Raw genomic sequence first — 13,604 nt, 5'->3', positions numbered from 1 at the left:
ACAGTCCATGGAATTCTGCAGGCCTTTCCCTTCTCCAGGGGATCTTCCCAACCCAGGGATCAAACCCAGGTCTCCCACATTGCCAGTGGATTCTTTACCAGCTGAGCCACAAGGGAAGCCCACTGCCAAACTGCGCTGCAAAACATGTAGAATCTTAGTTCCCCAGCCAGGGACTGAACCCATACCGCCCCCTGCATTAGAAGCAAGGAGCCAACCACTGGACTGCCAGGGGAAGTCCCTAGGATACTCTTCTAAAGCAAAGCAGCGTCCCCAGCTTCACCCATTCCAGGGTTATCCCAAAGCTTCTGCCCATGCTATTAGTCACGGGGGCTTCCAGATTCTTCCCTCACCTCAAGTCGTCCGTCTTCTCCCAATGCACTGACCCCTCCAACCTTCACCTCTCTCCCTCCTCAGTCTACAGTGGTCCAGCCAGTTGCTAACTCCCTTGCCCTAGGTTTCCCCCATCACTCCTGCCTGGAAAAACCCTATAGCCATCTTCCTTTGGGGGCACACTCTGGATCTCCACTCCCCACTGGCCTTGCACTGAGCCTAACAATTCAGTTTCCCTGGGCTCCTGCCCACCCTCCCCCTGCCGCCCCAGTGGTATTTCACCAGCTTGATCTGACGCCCTCACTCTCCTCTCCCTACCCCGGTGGAAATCTCCCTGCCCTTCTTGGAGAAAAGAGAAGCCATCACCTTGGACTTCCCTGGTGGTCCAATGGTTACCAGTCCGCCTTCCAATGCAGGGGACCTGGGCTTGATTCCTGGTGGGGGGACGAGGATCCCACGTGCCTCCAGGCAAAACTAGGTCTACGAAGAAAACTAGCCACAACAAAGAGCCTGCGTGGCTGTCACAGCTAAGGCCCCAGGCAGCCAAATAAACATTGTTCAGAGAGTAAGGGGGGCCCTCCCTGGTGGCTCAGTGGTAAAGAATCCTCCTGCCTATGCAGGAGATACAGGTTCGATCCCTGATCTGGGAAGATCCCACATGCCGCAGAGCAACTAAGCCCTTGCGCCACAACTGTGAAGTCTGTGCTCCAGAGCCTGGGAGCTGCAACTACAGAACCCGCATGCCTTGGAGCCCGTGCTCCGCAACGAGAAGCCCGTACACTGCAGCTAGAGAGCAGCCCCTGCTCACTGCAATGAGAGAAAAAGCCCGCGCAGCAACAGTGATCCAAACAATTTTTACACAAAAGAGAGAGAGAGAAGCCATCACCTGTGAACTCTCACTTCCAGCTTCCAAACCTTCCACCCCTGCCGCCAAACCAGTCTCTTCTCTCAACACCTGTTATCACGGAAGAGCACCCATTTCTCAGAACCATCCTTGGACTCCAAAAAAAAAGCCATCCCTTTGCCCTTCCTGGATTACCAACACTCCTCTCTTCTGGATCCTTCCTTCAACATTCCAAAGGACTTAAAGCTCCCCCAACTTAAAATATGAATACAGTCAGCTGCCTGCTGGCCCCCAGCAGCAGCCCTATCTCTCTCCTTCCCTCCAAACCTCTGAAAAAGGGTATGTGACCTATGCTTTGCTTCTGGTCTCACTTCCCCACCTTCATTCCCTGCTTGACACACACCAGGGCTTCTCCAGCCAAACTGCTGCTGCCAAGACCTGCATCCTCCTGGCCCCTCCCCCAGTGGAATTCCTCCTCATCCAAGAGGGTTCCCTCTGACACCTGATCTCATACACAACTCCTTCTTTCTGCAAAACTGACACGTATCTCCGCTTCCTACCCAGACCCATCTGTCTAAAATAGAACCCCAGTCTTTCCTCCAAACCAGCTCCCACTCCAGTGGCCTCCCTCCAACTTGGGGACCTGATGATAGATGCCTCTCTCTCCGCCCACTCCACTTTCTCATCGTGGCCAGACCACTTCAGTGTCTCCTGCATGTGGTCACTCCTATGGCTCAGAGCATCAGCACCACTCCCCCAGGCCCCTGCACCTCCCAGCACTCACACCCCTACCCCAGGCCTTCTCCCTGGAAACCGTTCTGCACTGAGTGGTCCTTTCTTTTTCTTTTTTGTAAATTTGGCCACACTGCACAGCATGAGAAGCTTCCCTGGTGGCTAAGACAGTAAAGAATCTGCCTGCAATGCAGGAGAGCCAGGTTCAATCTCTGGGTTGGGAAGATCCCCTGGAGAAGGGAATGGCAACCCACTCCAGTATAATTGTCCAGTATAATCCCACAGACAGAGGAGCCTGGTGGGCACAGTCCGTGGGGTCACAAAGAGTCAGACATGACTGAGTGGCTTCACATGAGGGATCTTCGTTCCCCAACCAAGGATGGAACCTGGGTCCCTCGCTCTGCAGTGAAAGAGCCAAGTCCTAACCATTGGACCACCAGGGAATTCCCTCAGTGGTCCTTTCTAAACGGCATGATGTTACACCCATTGGGGATGGCCAATGCCCTCAGCATAGAGCTCAGATTCCTCCAGGAACAAGGAGACCCTTCATGGACTGCCTGACGCTTCTCCATCTTCTCTGACTTCCTCTCTCCTATCTCCTGCCCCAGCCAAACTGGACTACGTACAGTTTCCAGAACACTCCACGCTTTAAGACCTTCCCATATTCTCTCTGTCTCTTTTTTTAATTCCTCTGCTTGGACTGGTCTCTGTCTTCCTGGTCACCTCTTCCAGGCCCTCTGGAAAGCCTTCCCCGATGTCATGTTGGGGGACCTACCCCTGAATTGCATCCTATACAGTCCCATTCGCTCAGCAAATATTTACCGAGTACAAGTCATATGCAGGTAGAATTCTAGGTACTGGGGATACAGAGGTTCGGTCTCTGTTCCTTGGGTGCTCACATTCTGATGAGGGAAGACAGACAGGAAACAAGCAAACTGACAAATGAATAAATAACTTCAGAGAACAGTAAATGCTATGAACGAAGTAAGACAAGTTAACGAGAACAGAGAGTATCTGAGGGTGGAGGCAACATTGAATAGAGAGTTCAGTGAAGACGTTCCGGAGCATAAGGGGAGCCAGCCACGAGCAGATCTTGAAGTTGTTGCATATGAACATGGGGCCAAGGCCCTGTGGCGGGAACAAGCAAGGAGGCCAGGGCAGTCGGTGCAAAGTGAGCAAGGGGAGTGTGGTAAGAGGTGAGGACCACTTAGGGTCTTAAAGCTATGGTGGGATTTTGGACTTTTTTTTTTTAGTGCAATAGGAAGACATTGGAGAGTGTAAGCAGAGGAGTAACATGGCTTGTCTTAAAAAGATCGCTTTGGCTGCAGCTCAGAGGGTGGACTCTGGGGGCAAAGATGGAAGCCCGGGAAAGCATGTAACCAGGAGAGCTGATGATGGGCAAGGCTGTGATGTATAAGGGATTAGATGTGAGAAGTGGAGGGAGGAGTCAGGTGACTCACAGGGTGTGATGTGGGCTGGGACTGAATGAGGAAGATCTACGCAGGGGCAGTAGAATGTGACACCAGATTCTGCACTGGACCTTGTTGTGAGCTGCCTTTTATCAGACCTGCAGGTGGAAAGATCACACGCCAAACCTGCCTGGCTGTGAGTTCTGAAGCCAGGACCCGTCTTGCCTTCTTCACTTATCCCAGCCCTACAGCAGGGCTAGCCAGGCATTGGGTGGGCTCTCGATAGAAATATGATGTTACTGACTAGGGTGGGCTGATCAAGCACCTGTACTCTTACTGATACTCATATATATATATATATATATAGCCTCATAAAATAAAAATAAGACATACTCTGCAAAGGTAATATGACATCAAACTCAGAAACTCTAAAGCAGTGATTCTCCAAGCATGGTCCTTGGACCAGCCAGCATCAGCTTCGCCTAGATGTTGTTAGAAATGCAAATTTCTAGGCCCCTCCCCATACCTGTGGAGAAGGAAATGGCAACCCACTCCAGTACTCTTGCCTGGAAAATTCCATGGACAGAGGAGCCTGGTAGGCTACAGTCCATGGGGTCACACAGAGTTGGACACGACTGAGCGACTTCACTTCACTCACTTCATACTTTATCACTGGAGAAGGAAATGGCAACCCACTCCAGTATTCTTGCCTGGAGAATCCCATGGACAGAAGAGCCTGGCGGGCCATGGTCCATGGGGTTGCAGAGTCGGACACGACTGAAGTGATTGAACAGGCACGCACACCTCATACCTGGGCTTCCCTGGTGGCTCAGCAGTAAAGAATGCAGGAGATACCGGTGCCATCCCTGGGTCAGGAAGATCCCCTGGAAGAGGAACCGGCAACCCACTCCAGTATTCTTGCCTGGAGAATCCCATGGACAGAGGAGCCTGGCGGGCTAATACAGTCCAAGGGGTCTCAGAGTTGGACACGGCTGAGCAGCTGAGCAGCAGCCGCACCCCTCCATACCCGCTGAATCAGAGCCTCTGGGAGTGGAAGTTAAACCAACAAGCCTTTCAGGTGATTGTGGTACTGACTCAAGACTGAAGCTGCTATTCTATAGGGCCTAAGGTCTCATTCTTGGGGTAATGCCTAGAAAAAAATGTTTGGGTCCATCTGGCTGAATAGGACCCAGACCACGCTGGACCAACATCTAGCTGGGCTCTACATTCCTCCCCTCACCAGCACCTTCACCCCCATCCCTCAGCCATGGTAGTTCTGGCCAAAGCCAGGCGGTGGCGCCAGTGCCTCAGGCTCCACTCTGGCTTCCAGAAATAGAGACCCTGGAAGGACGGGCCCCCTCCCCAACACCCTCTTCTTCCCTCTGGGAGCCTCAGCTCCAAGGTCTGCCCACTGGCAAAGGCTCTGCAGAATGGCCTTCATCAGAGAGGGGGCTCTGAGGTTGGCACACCCAAGGTGAGGGCCAACCCCCTCTTCCTGGAGGTTAGGAGGGTGGGCGAGAAGAGACCCTTAGGGTCAGAGAGAAATTAGGGGTCTCTGGCCTATGGGACTTGGGGGTCAGGTGCCCTGGCAGGTGGCTGTGGTCTGGTGGACCCTGGCCACACCTCCATTAACCCTCTGCCTTCCTTGCCCAACCTACCGCGAGGTCTCAGGTGCCATTTCCCTTCCAAAGGGTGGGGGCAACCTAGAGGTACCCCAAAACTTGGACAGAGCCCCAGGGCTGGGGGTCTTCACAGCCTGGCAGCCAAGTAGATGGGGAGGGGAAGCACATGGCAGAGGGGGTGCACAGATGGAGCTCTTACCAGCTGCTAGCTTCACGTCTCCGGGGTTGGGGGCTCTCTGGGCCCCTGTCCTGCTTTGTGGCCAAGGGAGCCCAGGTTCCAAGCTGGAGGAGGGGCCCACACACAGCTCCTTGTCCTGGTATGCCGCTCGGCAGGTGGGGGTCCAGGAGCTCCCACCAGGCTCCCTCCCACCTCCAGTTCCAAGCTGGGTTCCAAGATGACCCAGGGCCGAGTGCAGTCTTGCCCCCCATCTGCTCTGCTGCCCCGCATCCTTCCTGTTTGAGGGGAGACTGAGACCTCCTCAAATCCCAGCTGGAGTCATCACTCTGCTTAGACCTAGCATAGCTCCAGCCTTCGCTCCGGGAATCTACCCCTCATCTCCAAGTGTCCCACCCAACACCCACCCCACCCCAAAGGACCACCCTCTTGCTCTTGGCCAGGCCCTCCTCTCCCAGGAGCCCAGATGTGGAGCTGTCCTCTGAGGCTCTGCCCCAGTCTTCAGGAAGCTGGGGCCCAGCCAGCTGTTTTCCCCAGGCAGCCAGCTGTTTTGCCCATCAGGAAGCCGCCCTGGCTCCTCTGCTAAGATCGTTGCCTGCTGCGTTGCTGCGGCTGGACTGCAGCGTGGCAGCCCTGCTGAGCCAGGGCCTGGGAGCTGTTAACTCCTCTGGGCCCAGGCAGCCCCTGCCCCTCCCAGCCTGATCCCTCTGGCCTTCCTCCGACCTGCGACCTGCAGCAGTAGCCAGTTGCCACATTTCTAGAGACCCCCAAGCAGGCCAAGCATTACTGTCCCCAGCCCCACTCAACAACTGCGAACCCAACCCGCAGCCCCTCCCCTCAACAGGGCCTTGTCCTCAGGTGACCCCAGGTGAGAGGAAGGTGCATTCAGAATAATAAGAGGAATAGCTCTCATTAACTGTGTGCGAGACATGCTTGAAATGCATCATCAAACTGAATTTTCACAACAACCCTGTAAAGTAGGGAATACCTTCATTTTATAGATGAGAACACCAGGGCATGGTGAAGCTAAGTCACTAGCTCAAGCCCACACAGAACCGGGCTTTGAAACTCCAACCAGGCTGACTGCCTCTCTGGCTGGCCCCGGTGGGTTGCTGTTTAAGCTTCCCTGAGCGTCTCACCCCAGGCTTTCTTTCTCTGGTCTAAACCTCAGTAGCGCCGTCTGTGAAATGGGAAGCTGATGGGTGGAATCACACCACCACCGGCTCCGAGGGCTGAGTCGGGAGCAATGCCAGGCTCTGTGCTCAGCACCTTCCAAGTATTATTAGCAGATCATTCCTCTCGGTGGCAGCGGTCAGCCTGGGCTGAGATCCCAGCTTTCCTGCTTCCCCGCAGACTGGGTTTGGGCAATGGAGTTTACCTCTCAGAATAAGAACAGTATCTACTGTTGATTTTTTGTGAAAAGGATGAGATAAAGCAGGTAAAGTGGTTTACAGACACAGACAGAGTGGGTGGGAAACGTTACTCCTTCCTATTATGACTATAAACCACAACCCGGGGACTTCCCTGGTGGTTCAGTGGCTAAGGTTCCACTCTCTCAATGCAGGGGGCACAGGTTTGATCCCTGGGCAGAGGACTAGATCCCACATGCTGCAGCTAAGACCCAGAGCAGCCAAATAAATAAGTAAATAAGGGCTTTCCTGGTGGCTCAGTGGTAAAGGATCTGCCCTGCCAATACAGGAGACATGGGTTCAACCTCTGATCCGGGAAGATCCCACATGCCTTGGAGCAAGCAACGAAGCCCCTGCAGCACAACCACTGAGCCTGTGCACCCTGGAGCCTGAGCTCCACAATGAGAAAAACCACTGCAATGAGAAGTCCGCGCACCACAGCCCGGAGAGCAGCCCCTGCTTTCTGCAACTAGTCAAAAGCCTGCACAGCAATGAAGACCCAGCGCAGCCAAAAATAGACTAATTCTTTAAAAGTCAATAAATAAATATTTTAAAAAATAAGATAGGGAACTTCCCTGGTGGTCCAGTGGCTAAGACTCCATGTTCCCAATGCAGGGGACCCAGGTTCAATCCCTGGTCAGGGAACTAGATCCCACATACTGCAACTAAAACCTAACACAGTCAAATAAATAAATAAAAATAAATATTAACAAACAAATAAGTAAACACAATCTGGAAGGATCTGAATGGTCCACCCACCGTAGTGCACCCCCATGCCCAGCACGGAGCTGGCATGTTGAGGGCTGTTGTTTCTTGTGAATGCATGCACCCTGGTCCAGTGATACTCATACCCACCCAGGCACAGCAGGCTTTGAGAGCGGCCACCATTGTCCCCATCACATAGTTACGGGGGTAGAGCAGTGGGAATCCCCAGGTGCCCGGCTTTGAACTCATCCTGAGGCTGGAACCTGGCCTGTTGGGAAGGCCAGGAGAGACCAGGGAACAGGGACAATCCCAGGGCGGAGACAGCCCAGAAGGTGACTGGGCCGTGGCTGGGTGGGATCCCAGGGTCTGGGAACGACCCCTCAGGATGCAGTGACCCGTGCTCTTCCCCTTTGTCCCCTTCCCCCTGCCCACCATGGGTCAGCTCCCTGGTCCCAGCCTAGACATCTGGAACTGGGACAGACAAAGGGCCGCGAGGAGGGACAATAACCTTCTGTCCATTTTCAGATGCCGGGCCAGGCCTGGCCAGGGCTGGGGGCCGGAGCCCCGGCAAGGCGGTGCCAGGCCCCCCGCGGGCAGCGGACAATGTTGGCAGTGATGGAGAGGAGGCATTTCAAAGCGTTTTGTTCCTGATGACCCCCTCCCCCCAACATCTCGCCCCAGCTCAGGGTGAGGCCCCAGCCCCACCCCCAGCCACCCAGGCCCCTGCTCCAGGCGGCTTGGGGACCGGCCACATTCTTGACCTCAGGGGAAAAGTTTAGACTCTCTGCGCCCTGGGCAACAATAACAGTGTCACAGACCTGATTTAGGAGCAGCGCTTACCATCACAAAGCGGCAGACAAAGAGCCTGGTCTGAGAACACGCCGGGCCTCTGTGCCTACTCCTCCAACCTCTGTTCACTCCTCTCCCGGGCTCTGCCTGGGCAGGACTGGGTACCAGGGCCTGACCCTGGGCATAGAAAGCCAGAGCAGGACTCAGGAGTGAAGGAAAAGGGATGGGGGATCCAACTGGGAATGAGGGAGCCTGAGAGCTTTCCTGAGAGTACCTCTCCTCTCTGGGCCTCAGTTTCTCTCTCTGTAACCAGGTGGCTAAACTATAAGGCTCAAAGGAAGAGGCTCTGATCCTGCAGACAGGGGAGGTCTCTTTGATGATGATCATGAAAAGGATTTCTCACTTCATTCTGGGCGCTTCACAGAAGCCAGGCACTGAGACCACTGACTGGCCCCTTGCTACCTTTAAGCCACCACTTCTTTTTCTTTTTTAAATGATGGAGACCACGCAGCAGCATCCGCTGCCTCTTACTCTCCCAAAGGAAGAGGAGAATTATCAACAGCCAGTGGCAGTTGCAGAAACAACCCTCAGAGCAGGTTGCACACTCGAGAGAGAACAGTGAGCCTCTTCCTTGGGGTTTCTGGTGTTCGACAGGGTCAGAGAAACTTCTCTAGTAACGAACTGTAGACGGGATACCTGAAAGGAGAGTTTTTCGTCTCCTTTGATCATTTAATCCTCACCAACCTCACAAAGCAGGTGTACCGTTAACCCTAGTTTGCAGTTGATAACTGCAATTGATAACTGAGGCTCAGAGAAGCTGAGTTGGTTGTCCCAGGCCACACAGCTTGGAGGTTACGGAGCCGACACACAAGGCAAGGCTGGTTCCCATCTGATTATAGATTCTACTGTGGAGGGAAGGAGAGGACAACGAGGCAGCTGGACCCTGCTGAGTCCTGGGTGGGAGGGCCTCTCCTCCCAGCCAGAAGGCTATGAATAAATAAATGTCTGATTATCCCCAGGGGGAATTCCACCCTTGGAGCAGGTGCCTTTAAAAACTAGATTGATTCTTGTCTGTGAGCAGAGGTTGGCTTGGCCAAACACCCAGATGCAGGGGATTGGACCCAATGACCTCTAGTGGAGACCTCCTAGTAATTAGAGGTAGGATAGGAGGACATTTAAAGGCTTAGGATGCTGGAGCCAGCCTGTGAGTTCGAATCCCAGCTCTGACTTTTCCTAGCAGTGTGTCCACAGACAAGTGACTTCCACTTTCTGTGCCTCGGTTTTCCAGTCTGCAAAACTGCACCCACCTTCTAGGAGACCATTCAGCAAAGTACACACAAGGCCTTGGAATGGCACCTGACTCAGTGAGGGCTGTCTGCTACATAGGGCAGGACACATCAAGGTGGGCACTTTGGGGACCCTGTAGCAGGCAGGCAGCTGTTGGCCTCACTTTCCAGGGAGTGGTTGGGCTTTGATTACAGCATGAGGCACTATGGTTACACCCTGAGCTCTAAGGGGGCCCTATATTCTGGGATCTGAAAAGCCGAGGCCAGCCATGGCTTCCGAGGGGCCATCAGAAGAGACTGTGACTTCTCTGACGCCTGGGCAGGGGCTCTTGGGCCCTGGGCATGGTGCCTGGAGAGAGGACAGAAAGCGAAGGATGCCCTGGGAGGTGCTGTCTGCAGTCTCCCCTCCCACTGCTGTCCCTGAAAAATCCAGAGGGACCAAACCGTATATGGAGGGGGACAGCCAGGGACCTGTGCACGGCCGGCATCCACAGCATAAACGGTACTGCCCCTGGTGTCCTCAGGGGGCCTGGTGGGCTTGAGTTCCAACTCCGCCACCAGGATGAGTTGCTACCCGTCTCTGAGCTCATCCCAAAGGTCGTTTAGGATCCAGAGTGTTCAGAGGAGGCCATCCCAGGAGATTCCACAGGTCTAATCAAAAAGTTGGCTTGGAATCCAAGAGTCCTGCTTGCCAGACTCCAGCCCCTTCTGCCTCCCTTCATCTGCAGACTTCAGCTCCAGCTCCCCTAATCACCCTTTGGCTCCTCTCACCAAACTGCCAGTGCCACGCGCACCGCAGACAGAGGGCGAGACAGCCCGACAGAAACTGGTGCAGATTTCTGGGGATGCGTGGGGCTCCCAGGAGCCCCAACGAGGACAGCCTCCCACTCCCTCACTGCCTGCTTGTGAGGCCGGAGGAACACTTACCTGTGGGGCAGAGCATCTGTCTTGGGGTCCCCTCGGCCCTGGAGGTGGGTGGCACTGCTGGAGCCGCCGTCTCTGGCACAAGGTGACTTCCCTACCCAGTTCCTGCCGCTGAGAAGGGCCGGTCAGGCAGGCCTTCAGGTGCCAGCCCGCCCTTCCTGGGCACAGATTTTCCTAGCATCTGCCAGGCAGGGAGGGCACTGGCTGAGGGCTGGGCCATGGGGCTGGGCAGGATTGGGGCAAAGGTGTCTCCTAGGGGGCTTGTCTGTGGTCCCTGAACCCACTCCTTCTCTGGACACTGTGGCCCGGGGGTCCAGGAAGCCATGGGCCCTTGGGAACCCGAAGAGGGTGGATGGAGCAAGGCTGAGAGGAGCCCCAGGCCCCTGCCCCATCCTGCCCCCCGCACCCCTCCACATCCCCCGCCCCAGCAGGCCAGCACGGGCTCAGGCGGAGGTGTTTGTTTTTCCTGTCTTCACACTGACTCCATTCAGAGCGGCCTTTCTCCACCCCCGGCCAGTGGCCAGGGAGCCAGGGCACCAGGGAGAGAGATCACTGCCCCCACCCTCCTCTGTCGGCAACCCCCTCCTGGCATCTTCCCCTTGGGAATGTCAGTGTCCTTGAGGGCTTCCTGGTTTGGGGGGGTACTGCAGAATTTGGGGGGAACTGGGGCCGGGGGGCTCACCCCAGAGAAGAGTAAAAGAGGGAAACCAAACGGAGCCGAGGCGGTGGGGAAGAGGGGTGTGAGGGCAGAAAAGAAGAGAAGCGGGGCAGGGCTGTACGAGGGCCTGGCAGGGAGCAGGGCTCCTCACGCAGGAGGCCGGCACTGAGGTGGGTGGGGCAGGGGGGCGCTCAGAGCCGGAGCGATGGAGCATGGAGCAGGGGATGGGCACTGGAGGCGGGGAGCACCTTGATAGGCTGGCACAGGGCTGCACACCTGGCTCTGGGCCCTCAAGGCTTGGGAGCTCCTGACTCCCACCTGAAGAGTAGCCTCTTCCTCATCCCTGGGCCCAGGGCCCCAGGCAGTGGTGGGCTGTGACCTGGTCTGGGGCCCCGGGGGAGAGAGGAGGGTGAAAAGTTTCCCCAAGTCAGAAGGCCACGAGGGAGGCTTCTCAGGGGGGTCCCGCTCTTTGCTCCCTCTGACTGTCACGTTGGTACATAAAGGGGGTAGAAAGGTCAGATGCGGCCTTTCAGGCCCGTGGGAAAAACTCTGCCCATTTCCCTAATCCATATTTATTGGTGTGAGACACTGGGGTGGGAGGAAGCCCCCCGCCCCCACCCGTCGCCCCGGCCAGGCCAGGTTAGCACTAAGAACAGGCTCCATGTCACCCAAATCCTACTCTTTGTCTCCAGATTGGCTCCAGAGTCCTCCCCCTTCCCTCCTCCCCTTTGCTCCCCCCCACCCCCTTTGGGGTTGCCAAGCAACCGTGGAAGGGTAGCTGAGATATTTTCTTTATTACAAGCAAAGGCAAGACAGCATCATGGCCCCAGGAGGGGAGTAGGCTGAGGGCTGTGCTCTGGGGGGACCTCTCTACCTCAGTCTGCTCCTGGGCGTGGGCAGTGGGGAGACGGAGCCTCAGAGCCCAAGAGAAAGGGGAAGGCGGAAGCGAGTGGTGGTGACTAGGTGGACAGGTGCACAAATGGGGACCCAGTCCACAGAACGCTGGAGGAAGCAGCAGAGCCGGGTGACCCAGGCCTGAGCCCTCACCTGTCACCCACCGGCTCTGCATCCTGGGCCAAGTCACTTCCCTTCTCTGGGCCTAATTCTACCCCTTGATAAAATGAGAATAATAACATGTATTATCTCATTTAATGCTCACACTAACCCCTTGAGACATTCATCCCCCCCCCCCCACCTTTTAACGGCTTAGGAACCTGAGGCTCAGAGAGAATGTGATGTGTTTCCTAAGGAAGTGGCAGAAAGTGAAGATTCTTGAGCCCCAGCCGTTTTCTTAACACCAGCTTTATTGTGATGTAACCCACATACCATACAATTCGCCCATTTAAAAATGTACAACTTGGGGACTTCCCTGGTGGTCCAGTGATTAAGAATCCATCTTCCAGTGCGGGGGATGTAGGTTCAGTCCCTGGTCGGGGAACTAAGATCCCGCATGTCATGGGGCAACTAAGCCTGCACCCCAACTAGAGAGAAGCGCACACACCCCAACTAAAGAAGACTGGGCGTGCTCTGATGAGAGATGCCGCACGCCACGGCTAAGACCTGATGCAGCCAAACAAATACGTATTTTTAAAACATGAAATGTGCGGTTTAATGGCTTTTAGTGTATTCAGAGTTGTGTGACCATCACCACAATCAACTTTCAAACCTTTACATCACCCCAAGAAAGAAACCCCACACCCATTAGCTTTCACTCCCTATTCCCCCCAAACTTCTCTTCTCTTCATCCCTAGGCGACCACTTTTTGCTTTCTGTCTCTATGGATCTGCCTATTCTGAATATTTCCTTAAATGGACTCAGACAGTCTGAGTCCTAACTTTTAACTTCCCGTGGCTCCAACATCACCAGGCGCTGGGGAAATAGGGGTGTCAGATGGTGGCTTGGCTAAGAACATGGCCTATGCTGACAGGCAGACTTGGTTCTAAACCTGGGCTCTGCACCTGGGGGCAGTCTGTTCCTTTGTCTGGACCTCGGGTTCCTGGTGTGTACAGTGGGAACACTAACAGTGTTCCTCACAAAACCGTGAGCCTTGAGAAGTGCTTGGCCCAGGGGACTTCCCTGGTGGTCCAGCGGCTAAGCGTGCACTCCCAATGCAGGGCGCCTAGGTTCTATCCTTGGTCAGGGAACTAGATCCCGCAGGTGCCAACTAAGACCTGATGCACCCAAATAAGTAAATAAAAATAAATATTTTTTTAAAGTGTTTAGCCCAGCACCTGGAACTTAATATATGGTTGTTTTGAACTAGATTACAATAATCCATATATCTGCTGTTCTATTAATATTTATCTCTTTACCCCGGTAATTAATAAAAGTTAGCACCTTCTAAGAGTCAGGCATTCTTCTAGGAGTTGGAGACGAGCAATGAACAGGACACGATCCCTGTCCACATAGGGTTTACTTTCCAGGGGAGAGACAAATTCGACAGTGGGTAAATAGCAGGCTTTCAGGGAGGGCTACGTGTAATAAAGGGTTTCCCTGGTGGCGCAGTGGTAAAGAATCCACCTGCCAATGCAGGAGATGTGGGTTCGATCCCTGATCTGGGAAGGTCCCTTGGAGAAGGAAATGGCGACCCACTCGAGTATTCTTGCCTGGGAAATCCCATGGGCAGAGGAGCCTGGTGGGCTGCAGTCCATGGGGTCGCCAAAGAGTCGACTGAGCGACTGAACGACAACAACAACGTGTAATAAAGACAGCAGCAAGGCA

The 13,604-nt window shown here is 54.7% G+C and overlaps 1 non-coding gene across 1 annotated transcript; it reads right to left on the bottom strand.

Annotated features, from left to right (window-relative positions):
• Window positions 1-8,517: 8,517 nt before the first annotated feature.
• On the bottom strand, window positions 8,518-8,727 carry LOC128057114 (small nucleolar RNA U3). Its single transcript, XR_008200292.1, has one exon. It is a non-coding gene; the product is annotated as a small nucleolar RNA U3 (small nucleolar RNA).
• Between the last annotated feature and the right edge of the window lie 4,877 nt (window positions 8,728-13,604).

Source organism: Budorcas taxicolor, chromosome 11 (genome assembly GCF_023091745.1).
Source record: "Budorcas taxicolor isolate Tak-1 chromosome 11, Takin1.1, whole genome shotgun sequence".
Taxonomy (NCBI): Eukaryota; Metazoa; Chordata; class Mammalia; order Artiodactyla; family Bovidae; genus Budorcas; species Budorcas taxicolor.
Note: the sequence above shows the minus strand (reverse complement) of the source record. Positions and strands in the feature narration are given on the sequence as shown.